Below are 11,566 nucleotides of genomic sequence, written 5' to 3'. Positions count from 1 at the left end.
GACGGTTAAAAAAAAAAAAAAAAAGCTGTACCTATGTTTGGCGCATTGGTAACGGCAATAAACATTATATACACACACACACACACACACATATATATATATATATATATATATATATATATATATATATATATATATATAATGGTTTAATTTTTTTGTCAGGCAGTAAAAACAACACGTTCACAAATAACGTGATATTTTACTTTTGCGTAGCGCTATTATGATTCCAGCATAAGGCAACAAGAATTGGCGCGTTTTAAAAATTACGTACAGCTAGAGACTGAAAGAATACCCATTACTTTTTACAAACCAATTCAATAAAAATTCACACGTCAAACAGCACGACCCAAAGCAAAATATTGTTACGGAATAACGGTTGTATAGAACTTAAGAGCAAGAGCCAGATATTATTTTTGAAACTAATCATATGGCCTAACACATATGAACTAATTTTAAATTTCTTACAACAATTTTTTAACATTATATTATTAATTAGAATAACCAATAAATATAATATGTGGCATGTGGTGAAGAATGAAAAGAAAAAATAAATCTCTTAAAAACAGTGATAAGTATTTACAAAAAAATAATAACCATAAATCATAAAACAATATATAAATTACAAAATTATAATATTTTCAAAAAAATATTTATGTGACAATACTATGGCTTGCGAACAGTTTCAAACAATTTATTCTACATATCTGTACCTCGGACACATAAGACAATGAGTCCACTTTTGGGCAAAATACACTTTAAACCATAAACTTGACCACCGCTAGACATTCTATCTATTGGCATACAACACTATCATCTACAATAAAACAAAATACCAGATATTTTTGGTTAAAAATAGTTGAGTAAATACGAGAAGCATTATTTAAAATTATTTAAACTGCTCTCGTAAAAAATTTTGTTTTTGTGACACGTGTCTTACTTATGCCTCCGAAGTACAGATATGTGCAAACAAAGCGGCTAAAGCACGACAGTATACCCGTTTTTTCAGTTTTTTTTTTTAATCCTGCCCGCGAGCCGCCAGAGGATACAGAGGATAAAGGTGGGCGCACGCTTGACGGTGTGCGCACACTGGGCGTCAAAGTACGCACAGCAGTAATCGCACGGGTCGGATTAAACAATCCCCTGCATTGTTATAGCATGTCCATAAAAGAATATCACTGTTATAATATCAACTATCAGCCGATAAGTGTCCTAGATTGTTGGTTCAAGGTCACAATTGAAGAGTAACAAAAGCAGTTTTATATAAGCACATGAGCGTGTACTCCTTTGTTGTTTTCTCGCTTGCACCGCCACCTACGCAAAATGACGACTCCTGAGCGAAAATCTTTCTGTGTTCTGCAGTTTGCTGAGAGTAAATCTGTAATTTCAGTTCAACGTGCGTTTCGTTTAAAGTTTAACTATGATCCGCCGATGGTATAGGCAATTCGAAACGACCGAACGGGACGCCCAAAAGTGTATGTACAGGATGATGACAGTGTAGAGCATCTTACCTGCGTAGTTCTAAGATCTCGGTTCGGAAAGCAGTTGCTAATGACGACAGTGTGGAAGGTTTTACGAACATGTTTACACATACGTCGAAATGGTCGAGACGACAGAGATTTTTTTCGCTGGCTTCCACGTTCACTTGATAATAACGCCATGCGATTTTTTTTTCACTTTGGGGTTTTATAAAAGATCGTGTCTACGTTCCGCCGCTACCTTAATTATTTGCCAGAGTTTAGATACAGAGTTGAAGAGGCTATTGCTTCCATTTCTCCGGACTTGTTAACCAAGTGTGGGAAGAATTGGACTTTAGGTTGGATATGTGCCGTATAACCAAAGGTGCACACGTTGAACATTTGGAAGAAAAAAAACTAGGGTTAGTTTCCCTTAAATTTTATGTATGATTTGTTGTAAATAGTTTAAATTAAACTGTTATAACAATGGAACTGGGACATTATTTTATGTATGCCCTATATGAAATGAGACTGCACACACTTATTCGCAGCTTACGTATCGGACGTCAGCAATGCCGACGGAAACCAGCCAGAGAGCAAGCAGTCCGTATGGTCCGTGGATGCGGATGACTCCAACGGACGCAAGAGATACGGACATCCCTCCCGGACATCCCGATGCGCTGATTGCAGTGCGCGCACTACCTTAAATAAATCAGATTCGAGATACGTGCTTGACGAGCAGTGTGCGCCTACCTTACGGTGCAACAAACATCCTATTATACAGATTGTCCACAAAAGAATGTCCCAAATTCAATGGTATTATACAACGGTTTCATTTAGACCAGGACCCCCACATGGCCGGTGCTACCGTTGCTACGGCAATGGGGCCCTACTCGATTAGGTAACTGCTCCCTGATGATGGCGACTGCAATGTCGACCGTAACGTCGGTGAATTATTCGCCAAGGACACGGCTACAACCCACACAATGGCCGTGGAAGCTTGCGAACATTATTAAAAATTAATATAACTAAAACAATATACATAAAGGCCAATTTTGTTTTATCTTTGTTAGTAACAGACCCGAGGGGGGGGGGGGGAATCACGACTTCTAGCAACGGGGTCCCACAGAATGATGTGGGGGGCCTGATTTAGACTATTTACAACAAATAATAAATCAAAGTGAAGTTAAACTAACCTAGTTTTTCTTACGCACCTTTAGTTATATGGCACACATCATACCTAAAGTCCGATTCTTCCCACACTTTGGTTAACACGTCTGGAGTAATGGCAGCAATAGCCTCTTCAGTTCTGAGTCTCAACTCTGACAAATCATTAAGTAGCGGCGGAACGTAGACACGATCTTTTACAAAGCCCCAAAGGAAAAAAAAAAATCGCGTGGCGTTACGTCAGGTGAACGTGGAGGCCAACTAAAAAAAAAATAGCTCTGTCGTCTCGACCGTAACAACCAATCCAACGGTCAGGGACTTCGACGTTCAACCACTCTCGTACAAAACGAAACGCACTGTTGAACTGAAATTACCGATTTACTCTTAGCAAAGTGCAGAACACAAAACGCTTTACGCTCAGGAGTTGCCATTTGCGTAGGTGGCGCTGCAAGCGTGAAAACAACAAAGAAATACTCGCTCATGCGCTTTTCTAAATCCGTGACCTTGAACCAAAACTCTACAATGCTTACAGTTGATACTGTTAGAATTTACAACTGGAACATTTATTTATGGACATCCCGCATGGTGCCAAATGTTAACCACTGCACTGCCTCGTTCGGTAGTGGCTAAAGAGGAGCCGCTTTATTTTGGCACAAATCTGGCTGATTCTGGAACATCTTCGCAATCACGTTCCTTCACCAACAAGTTTTCACTACTGACATACTACAAACGAGCGCTGGAATTCTTTACTGTGCATAAATGAAGTCAGTGTTTTACAACCCTTAGCTACCATTTTCTGGGTCGCTATCGTGCGTGCTGTTTATTAATGCTCGGTCTCACATCTTCTCGTCATTATTATTATTATTTAAGGGCTGTTTCTGAAATTATAACACGATAACATTCATACATTTGTTCTGTCACTAATAATTTAATTAAATATTAACCAAAATTGAACATAATTCAACGCCATGTCGGTTTTTGACGTGGTTTTGTTAAGAAAACTTTGTTCTAATCGTTTATGGTTGTATTTTTAAGTACGAAGTTATTTTCCATTGAACTGAAAATCATGTGCTCAGTTAAGAGTTTTCATTATTAAAAAAAAAGCAACGCAGTAATACAAACGTGAAATACTTCAAAGTATGCTAGATTTTATTTGTATGTGAAAAATATTTCGTCACAATATCTACAACCGTATTCAAGAGATTACAGAAACCAAACCACAGTGTTTCTTTAACACAAGATGAAACTAAAAGGCATTCTTAAGGGACCCGCCTAGCCAAGGGTGTTTTTGTGTTAGTGAGGCGGAATGATAAGGTCGACGCTTGATGGTGTTTCTAGCGCGGTGTCGCCTTTAAGCTCAAGGCTGTGAACTGACGCGCAGTCATCTCGTCGTGCATAATAGAATAGTTAAATTTTGATATTTGAGTGGTAACCATCACATTACATGGAGTATAAATGAAGAAAAAGGTGTTAGGCCCTTGAACGCCGTCAAGAATCTGTGACGGGTTTTTCAAGCCTAAAAATTATTTTAAAACCACGCATTTTAGCCATTTTCACTCTTCTAAAAAATACAGTTGAAAAACGTAATACCGAAAGAGAACTTCTCATCCGCCGTAAGTGTATTCGTGAATGCTTTTCGTAAGCAGACCCCGCTCGGATATCTTGAGCAATTTTCAAATAGCGTGATTTTTTTTTCTTCTCGTAAAGCTTTGCACATAGTATGTGGGTCCAGGGTAGGCGGGACCCTTAAGGTCACGCTAATATTGGATCGCCTTTTTTATGTTCCGCGGATGAAAGCAGCTCGAATGGCAACAACTGTGTTTGTGGTCGTTACACCTCGTTGCGGCGAACGTCGCAAAAAAAAAAATTCAAGGCCAAACACACAGCGCGGAGCTATTCTTTGTTCAGAGAAGCCACAAGGAAAAAAATATGCGATTGGAAGAGGCATAAAGCTAGACATAAAGTGTCGATGATGTAACGGAACGGACGAGCTGAGGGGAAGAGTTCTCTTTGCGCGAATCGGATGCCGACGTGCGCAGGCATTGTTCATAAAGCCGCGTTCACCTTGAATACAAACTCCCTACTTGCCCGAGACCGCACACATCGGCCTGCGAGCTGTGTTCACGTTTGAAATATCGACCTCGCTCTTGCAACTTCTTCAACTTAAAGGCTATGCCCCACACGGCATGTTGGGTATTCATTTTTATGGCAATTATGCTCCGAGGACTACTTCTGTCAATGTTATCACGCGAGGCCGTAGCCATGTTTTGGTGACGGAGGAAAAAGAAACAATACTTAATAGCAAAGACTATGCATAATGTATAATGTCAATATTTTCTCTAAGTATTTTGTACTCTATGACTTTTTTTAAAAATCATTTCGTAATTATTTATGTTTCGATGTTTTTTTTTATCTCTGGGTATTGATCTTGTGAAAACAGTTTCGACCACCAAAAAAGAGTTTGTATCAAATTTCAAATTTGTTAAATGCTATCAGATACGCGGGTACGAATTTTGTAACGTCGATCACTATTGGTTGTTTAATTTTCACTTCAAAGCAGATCACTTGCGTTTTATTTTGGACAAAAGCACCGCCATTAGTTACGTCAACAGCAAATCATTGTAATTATAAAATTCGTTCAAAACCGTCATAAGTCGGGTTGGTTGGTTTGGGGGGGGGGGGGGAATTTACCATCTGTTTTGAGCAGAATACGCCTTAAAGTTCATTGCTAGACATCTTCGCCTCGCAGACCCTAGAGAACTGACGTCGCGGAGAAAAACTGAGCAATCATTTAGAGAAGGGGATCGGTTTGAATCCCGGGGCGGTCATTCCGACCTCCATACTCCTTCTCATCACTGCCACGGCCGAATACTTCCCCAAACCTCTACCAAGTTGTAATTTGGTGTGCGAACGTCAGTAACAACTCCGTTGCGCGCACATGCGTTGAAGTAAAATTTAAATAAACATGTGCATCAGACTAAAACGAGCGTATGTTACAATTGTGCCAACTTTACCGGAGAGTAAAAAAAAAATTGTGCTTTCAATCAACTTTCATTGTGTACGTGGCCAACAAGAAGGAACTTAGTTTTATTTCAAATGGATTACGTAATCCAACAGCCACACTAGACTTATATTTTTGTCTGCCTCAACGATTTGTATAACGCTTAAGGAAATTTTTGAGCGAATTAAGATGTTATGGATAGATGGAAAACGAATTGTTTAATACATTCGATAGGAAACGAACTTTCAAAACATAAGCTACAATAAAATCGGCAAATTTTGATTAAAAATAGTCTGGCTCTGGGGTGCATAAATGTCAGGAAATGATTCTGATTCCAAGGCTTTTAAGTCCTGTTAAAAATGAACTGTGGGAATATTAGTGCATTGTGTAAGCTCTCCCGCCTCCAAGGTTAGCTATACACCACAAATCAAGGTTCGGCTGCTGGCACGCACGCAGTCGAAGATAGGAATAAAACACACACCGGTGCATGGGCGTCGCAACCGGGGGGAGCGGGGGGGACGGTCCCCCCCAATAATAAAAGTCTTCAATTTCGTCCCCTCCAATAATATATTTAGTTTCGTAGTTATATTAAAAATATGATTTCTGTGATATAACCCATATGTTGCGCATGGTGCATTTAGTCAAATCGTGGTAATGTGAGCACTTTTTAATTCGATCTTCGTGTAACATCAAAATCAGGTCCGATACCGAGGAGAGATACTATAATAATAGTGAATATAATCACTTTATTACTTATGTTTGTGTACATGTGCGAAATATTCTTGATACTGCTGCGGCATTTAAGTGTAACATTCAGGTTTCTCCTGATGTTTAAATTAATGATTTTGTGTGGTTATAGCACCAGCAGATATGTTAACTGTGTTTTTACAAATTTGTTCTCTGAAAATATTTTTTATAAAAAATAAATTGTATATTGCACCCAACTATAATTAGAATATTTAGGAAAGAAAAATGCCTAAAAACCACCTTTTTGCACCTTAAAACCCCAAATTTTCCCGGGGGGTCCCCGCTTTTTTTTCCCCAGGGGATGGATATTCCTCAACAACTAAATCAATTGAAGTCCCCCCCAAAAAATATATCCTTGCGACGCCCATGCACCGGTGGCGTGGCGACGGGAAAAAAAGGCGCGCCCTTCCCTTCAGTTACGTTTTCCTCGCGGCCCGCCTCGTTGTGTAACAGCGCCGCCTGACATCACCGGCGCGAACCAACCTTCGTTTGTCACGTACGCCGCCTCGCGACTTACGTCCGGTGGCCTAGGATTCACGTATCCTCGGTCACGCGTCCGAGGTTGGAAATAAGGGAGATATTGTGTGCAATTTCTGACATGTTTAGGCTAGGTCTCTCACGCCATGTCGATTTTTTTTTTTTTTTTTTTTCGTTTTTTTGTCATATTACTTATATTTACAGGCTATTTCTGAACGTTAAACTAGATATCTCCTTTGCAGTTTTTGCTCTGCCACAAATATTTTCAACAGATATTCACTTAGTGTAATATCACAGATGTAGAAAGGCGCGCCAATTTTTCGTAAATATCTTCACTTGTTCGTCTTTTTACATCCACTCTGTTACATTAAGTGAATATATTTTGAAAATATTTGTGTCAGAACAACAAATACGAGAGAGGTATCGAGTTAAAATTCTAGAAATAGTCCTTAAATAAAAGTAACGACGAAAAAACTTAAAAAAAAAAAAAAAAAAAAAAAAACACATGGCTTGTGATACTGAGCCTTAATATATGAAGTTAAATTCAGACTGAATTTCACAACTTTTTTTGGTTGTATTGAATTTTAACGTTTATTCCATGCAGGTGTGTTTATAATGTTTGCACGATAATACCCCCTTCACGACGGTAATTTTTTCGATTATCACTAGTGAGTTCCTTTCAAGCTATTAAACTTATAGCATATTAGCACTTAAACAGCTAGGTTTTGATTTTCATATCCAATTGCTAACCAGTTTACTTCAGAATTTCACTACATACAAAAGAACCTTCATGGAAAAATTCAATTCTGAAGTAGTTTTTTTTTTTATCTCTCAATCTCTCTCTCTCTCTCTCTCTCTCTCCCCCCCCCCCGGCCCCACCCCTCCCCACCCCAAGGTATGTGTTATAACTACAATTAAATGTTGGCTAGGGTAAGCCAGCCACATCTAAAATAGTCAAACTCGGTACCCATCCCGGAAAGCACAATTCCGGGGTAGCAAGAGCACTAATTATTTGGCGTGTGACAGAGAAGTTACACCTTCCGGGCCGTCCTTGCGTCCATGGACGTAAATAACCTCCGCCCCCACCCCCCTTGCCCGGGAATTCAAAATCCCGTGACTGAGGGGGCCCGCTTCCAAAATCGTAACTGTGAAATGGGAATCCTACAGATTGCAGCCCCTGCCATGGTCGACAATGTTTTCACGTGTGTAAGACTCTTGTTGCTTACCCGAGATTTTTTTAAAAGACTGTTCTAAAGATTTCACACTTAAAAGCATGTTACTCCCTTAGGCCGGGTTTATAAACTACGCAAGTACACAACACGCAATTAACGCAAGAAGCTAACAAGTCGTTTACAAAGCACAAAAAAGTCGCAAGGAATTACTAACCCCACAACTTGAAACGTAACAGAATGAAAAAAGTCTCTTCCACGGCGTCTTGTGATTGTAAATATGTTTCACGAAAACGGGTTATATTAATAGTTTTATTTAAAAAGCGTCGTTTCCTTTCACCGTGTCATCGTTTTATCATGTGATACGTTATAAGATACAAATATAGTCATAGCCTCCTTACATGACATCCGCTTAAACGCAAGCCGAAAAACAATATGGTGAAAGTTTTCCTATTTTTTATTTTTGCGTTGCATTTATGCGTGTAAAGTACCTACAGTACAAACGGGTATTCGAAAACGTTATTATTTAACTTTTACGTCTTGCGTTTCTTGCGTAGTTTATATACCCAAACGAAGCACTAACTTTAGGTTAAAGTTGTAAATTTTTTTTTATGTAACATTTTAGCTGTCGGTATGCGGCATTTGGTAGGAGTAATTTCGTGAATGCGACAAAAGTCAAGGAACGGAAATATGTAACCACCACGGTGCTCCCATCTGTACTGGATGGCGCGAACCAAAGTTCACAAAGACAAAGGAGAATGTTACAGCTTCGACTATTTAATGAATTTTAACAATATGGATATTATTTTTATTGTCAACGAAAATCAGGTCTAAAGCCGAGGTTTAGTATGTTTTCAAGTCTTTTTTTCGTTTTTATCTCTAACGTTTCATTATACAGTTTAAAATTTCGGTCTACTAATAAAATGATTGGATAGTCGACGTAGCTGCTACGTTAACGAATTCTAGCTGCGGGCGCAGGAACTACGCGTTATTAGCGTCAAGAAATGTAGTTCAAAACCAAATTTGCGTATTATTGATCACGCTCGGCACTATTTTAAAGAATCTCGTGTCCATGTTTGGTATTATGAGCAACATGAGAACACGTGGATCTGCTCGTTACCTAAGTTATATGTTATACATCGCTGGCGAGCACTGTAAGAATCGCTTACTTCTTATATATTAGTAACTTTATTAAATATTCTTTGCCGGGTTCGAACCGTGGACTCAGGACTCGATGGTGTAAGTGGGTATTATTTTATTTAAATAATACATGTTTGATTTTCTTACGGTTCTTTTAACAACAAATATATATTATTAGTTTGTATGTAAAATTGTAATCGAGGAGTGATGGAGGCGAAGGTAATCCGAGATGGCTGCCACGACGCTACCAATCCAACCGGCAGACGGAGACGCGGCCTCTGAGAAGGGGAGAAGGGTGTGAGGGTGAGGGTGACCACGTGACGCCGGGCGCCGGATCACAGAGGCGCCTCCCCCCCGCCCCCGCGGCGAGGCGTCTTCGTGCGGCGGAGGATAAACTTGACCTACTTCATCCCGACGCCGCGCGCCAACATCCCACTCCAAGTCGCGTGTCTGGCTGGGACTGTGCGGGGTACCGGGGTACCTGGGTACCAGGGTGCCGGGACATTTACTTCTGCGGGGACCTGACCGGGGCTGTTGCGCGAACAAAGGATGCACTTGCAAAAAAAAAATGCAGTTAATACACTGACTGTTCTCTTACGAAAACCGATGGGTTTCAACTATGCGTGAATTTGTGATTAGAATAACAGGCTGGTTTTTAAGACATTTAAGGAACACGCTAGATAAAAATTAATAATATCCAGTTTGTTTACTAACATTTGGTAAAATTCCGGGGTGCTGGGCCATTTACTTTTTCAGGACCCTAGTACTATGCCGGAAAGGGGGGGGGGGATAGCTAGGGGGTATAGAATATACCCCCTCCCTTACTAAAGAAATTTCATTTATATTCGTATCTAATTTAAATTTCAATATAGTTTTCATGGCTTAATGTAATAAAAATCTTCAAAGATTTCATTGCCTCATTTAATGACCGATTTCACCGGAATTTGCTTGTTAGCATTCAAATTCCGGTGAAATCGGTCATTAAATGAGGCAATGAAATCTTTGACGATTTTTATTACATTAAGCCATGAAAACTATATTGAAATTTAAATTAGATACGAATATAAATTAAATTATTACTTTTCCCATTAATGTCCTTATTTTTCACAGAAAAAATATACAAAAAGGACCATAAAAAATAAAATGGCCAGCACGGGCCCCTGCTAGGCACAGGACATTGGGGGGTTGCCCGGCCCTTTTTTGAAAACACATTTTCAATTCCCTGAGTTTTCCCTGTTTTTCAGATTCTCCCTGTACCTCATACCAACTGACATTCCAGACAGTCTGGGCTCGAACCGCAGTCCGGCCATCCTGATTCCAGATTTTCATTGTTTCCCAAAATCACCCTTAAGCAGGGGAGATTTTTTTTTTAACGTGATACTAGAAGCAGATCACATTTATAGTTATGTCCATGGTAACATTTACATGGGGTTTTCAAAAAAGTACATTAGATATTCAAAATTATTTTCCCTCTGGCCCTAAGTTTCTCACATAAGGTGACTACACCGTAGGGCGCAATGGAACTCTTGCAATAAATTAATCAAAATTTGCTATTGCTTGATGTTAACCACAAAATTCTACATTGACAATACTTAATATGGTAAGAGCGTAACAACTACAACAACAATGATAAAACTTGACAGCAAAAATTGCATTTAGCACATGAACCGCAAACAAAAAAAATTACATAATTATTCAACTGAAAATATGAATGAATAAATGGCATAATTAGCATAGGCGTGCCTACAGGGGGGGCCAGGTGGGTCATGGCCCCCCTAATGTAATCACTCAGATCGGCATTTTCTATAATGCGTTCGTTAATATTTGTATATTCCTGGCACTGTGACACTCAAACTGTTTTTCAGTGTTGCAGCGTGCTAATTAACAATATTTTTAAACATTTTATCGTTCTGGAAATACAGCCGCCTTAGTTTATTTAAAACACAAGGTCATGGCCAACCAAAAAAAAAAATATTTTAAGAGGTTTGTTAAAGTTCTGTTGTCTGAATTGCTGTGTTTGCATTCACTAAAAATAAGTTAATTTCAAGGTAGATCTGGACCAATCTATTGGAAAATTCGAGGGGGGAAAATGTGTAAGTACCGTTTAAACATTGTCTATGGAAAAAAAAAAAATATTCTCAAGATTGTTAAAATTATACGGATATAAATATTAACTACTTAGTAGATAAACATATCTCGTTGATACTGCACAAAAATATAAACACGGCAATGAGTGAATGTATTTGGGCTATTTAACATTCTAAATTCAGCTTCTGATTTAAAAATTTAGCAGGACCCCCCCTAATGGAAATGTCTGGGCACGCCTATGATAATTAGTTAATAGTTTGTGTCTTTCCCACCATATGATATTTTAGTTTTTAACGAACTCCAAATTAAAATAATGGTAGCAT

The sequence above is a fragment of the Bacillus rossius genome, chromosome 10 (assembly GCF_032445375.1).
Source record: "Bacillus rossius redtenbacheri isolate Brsri chromosome 10, Brsri_v3, whole genome shotgun sequence".
Lineage (NCBI taxonomy): Eukaryota > Metazoa > Arthropoda > Insecta > Phasmatodea > Bacillidae > Bacillus > Bacillus rossius.
The sequence above is the reverse complement of the archived record's forward strand: the minus strand, read 5'-3'. Positions refer to the sequence as shown.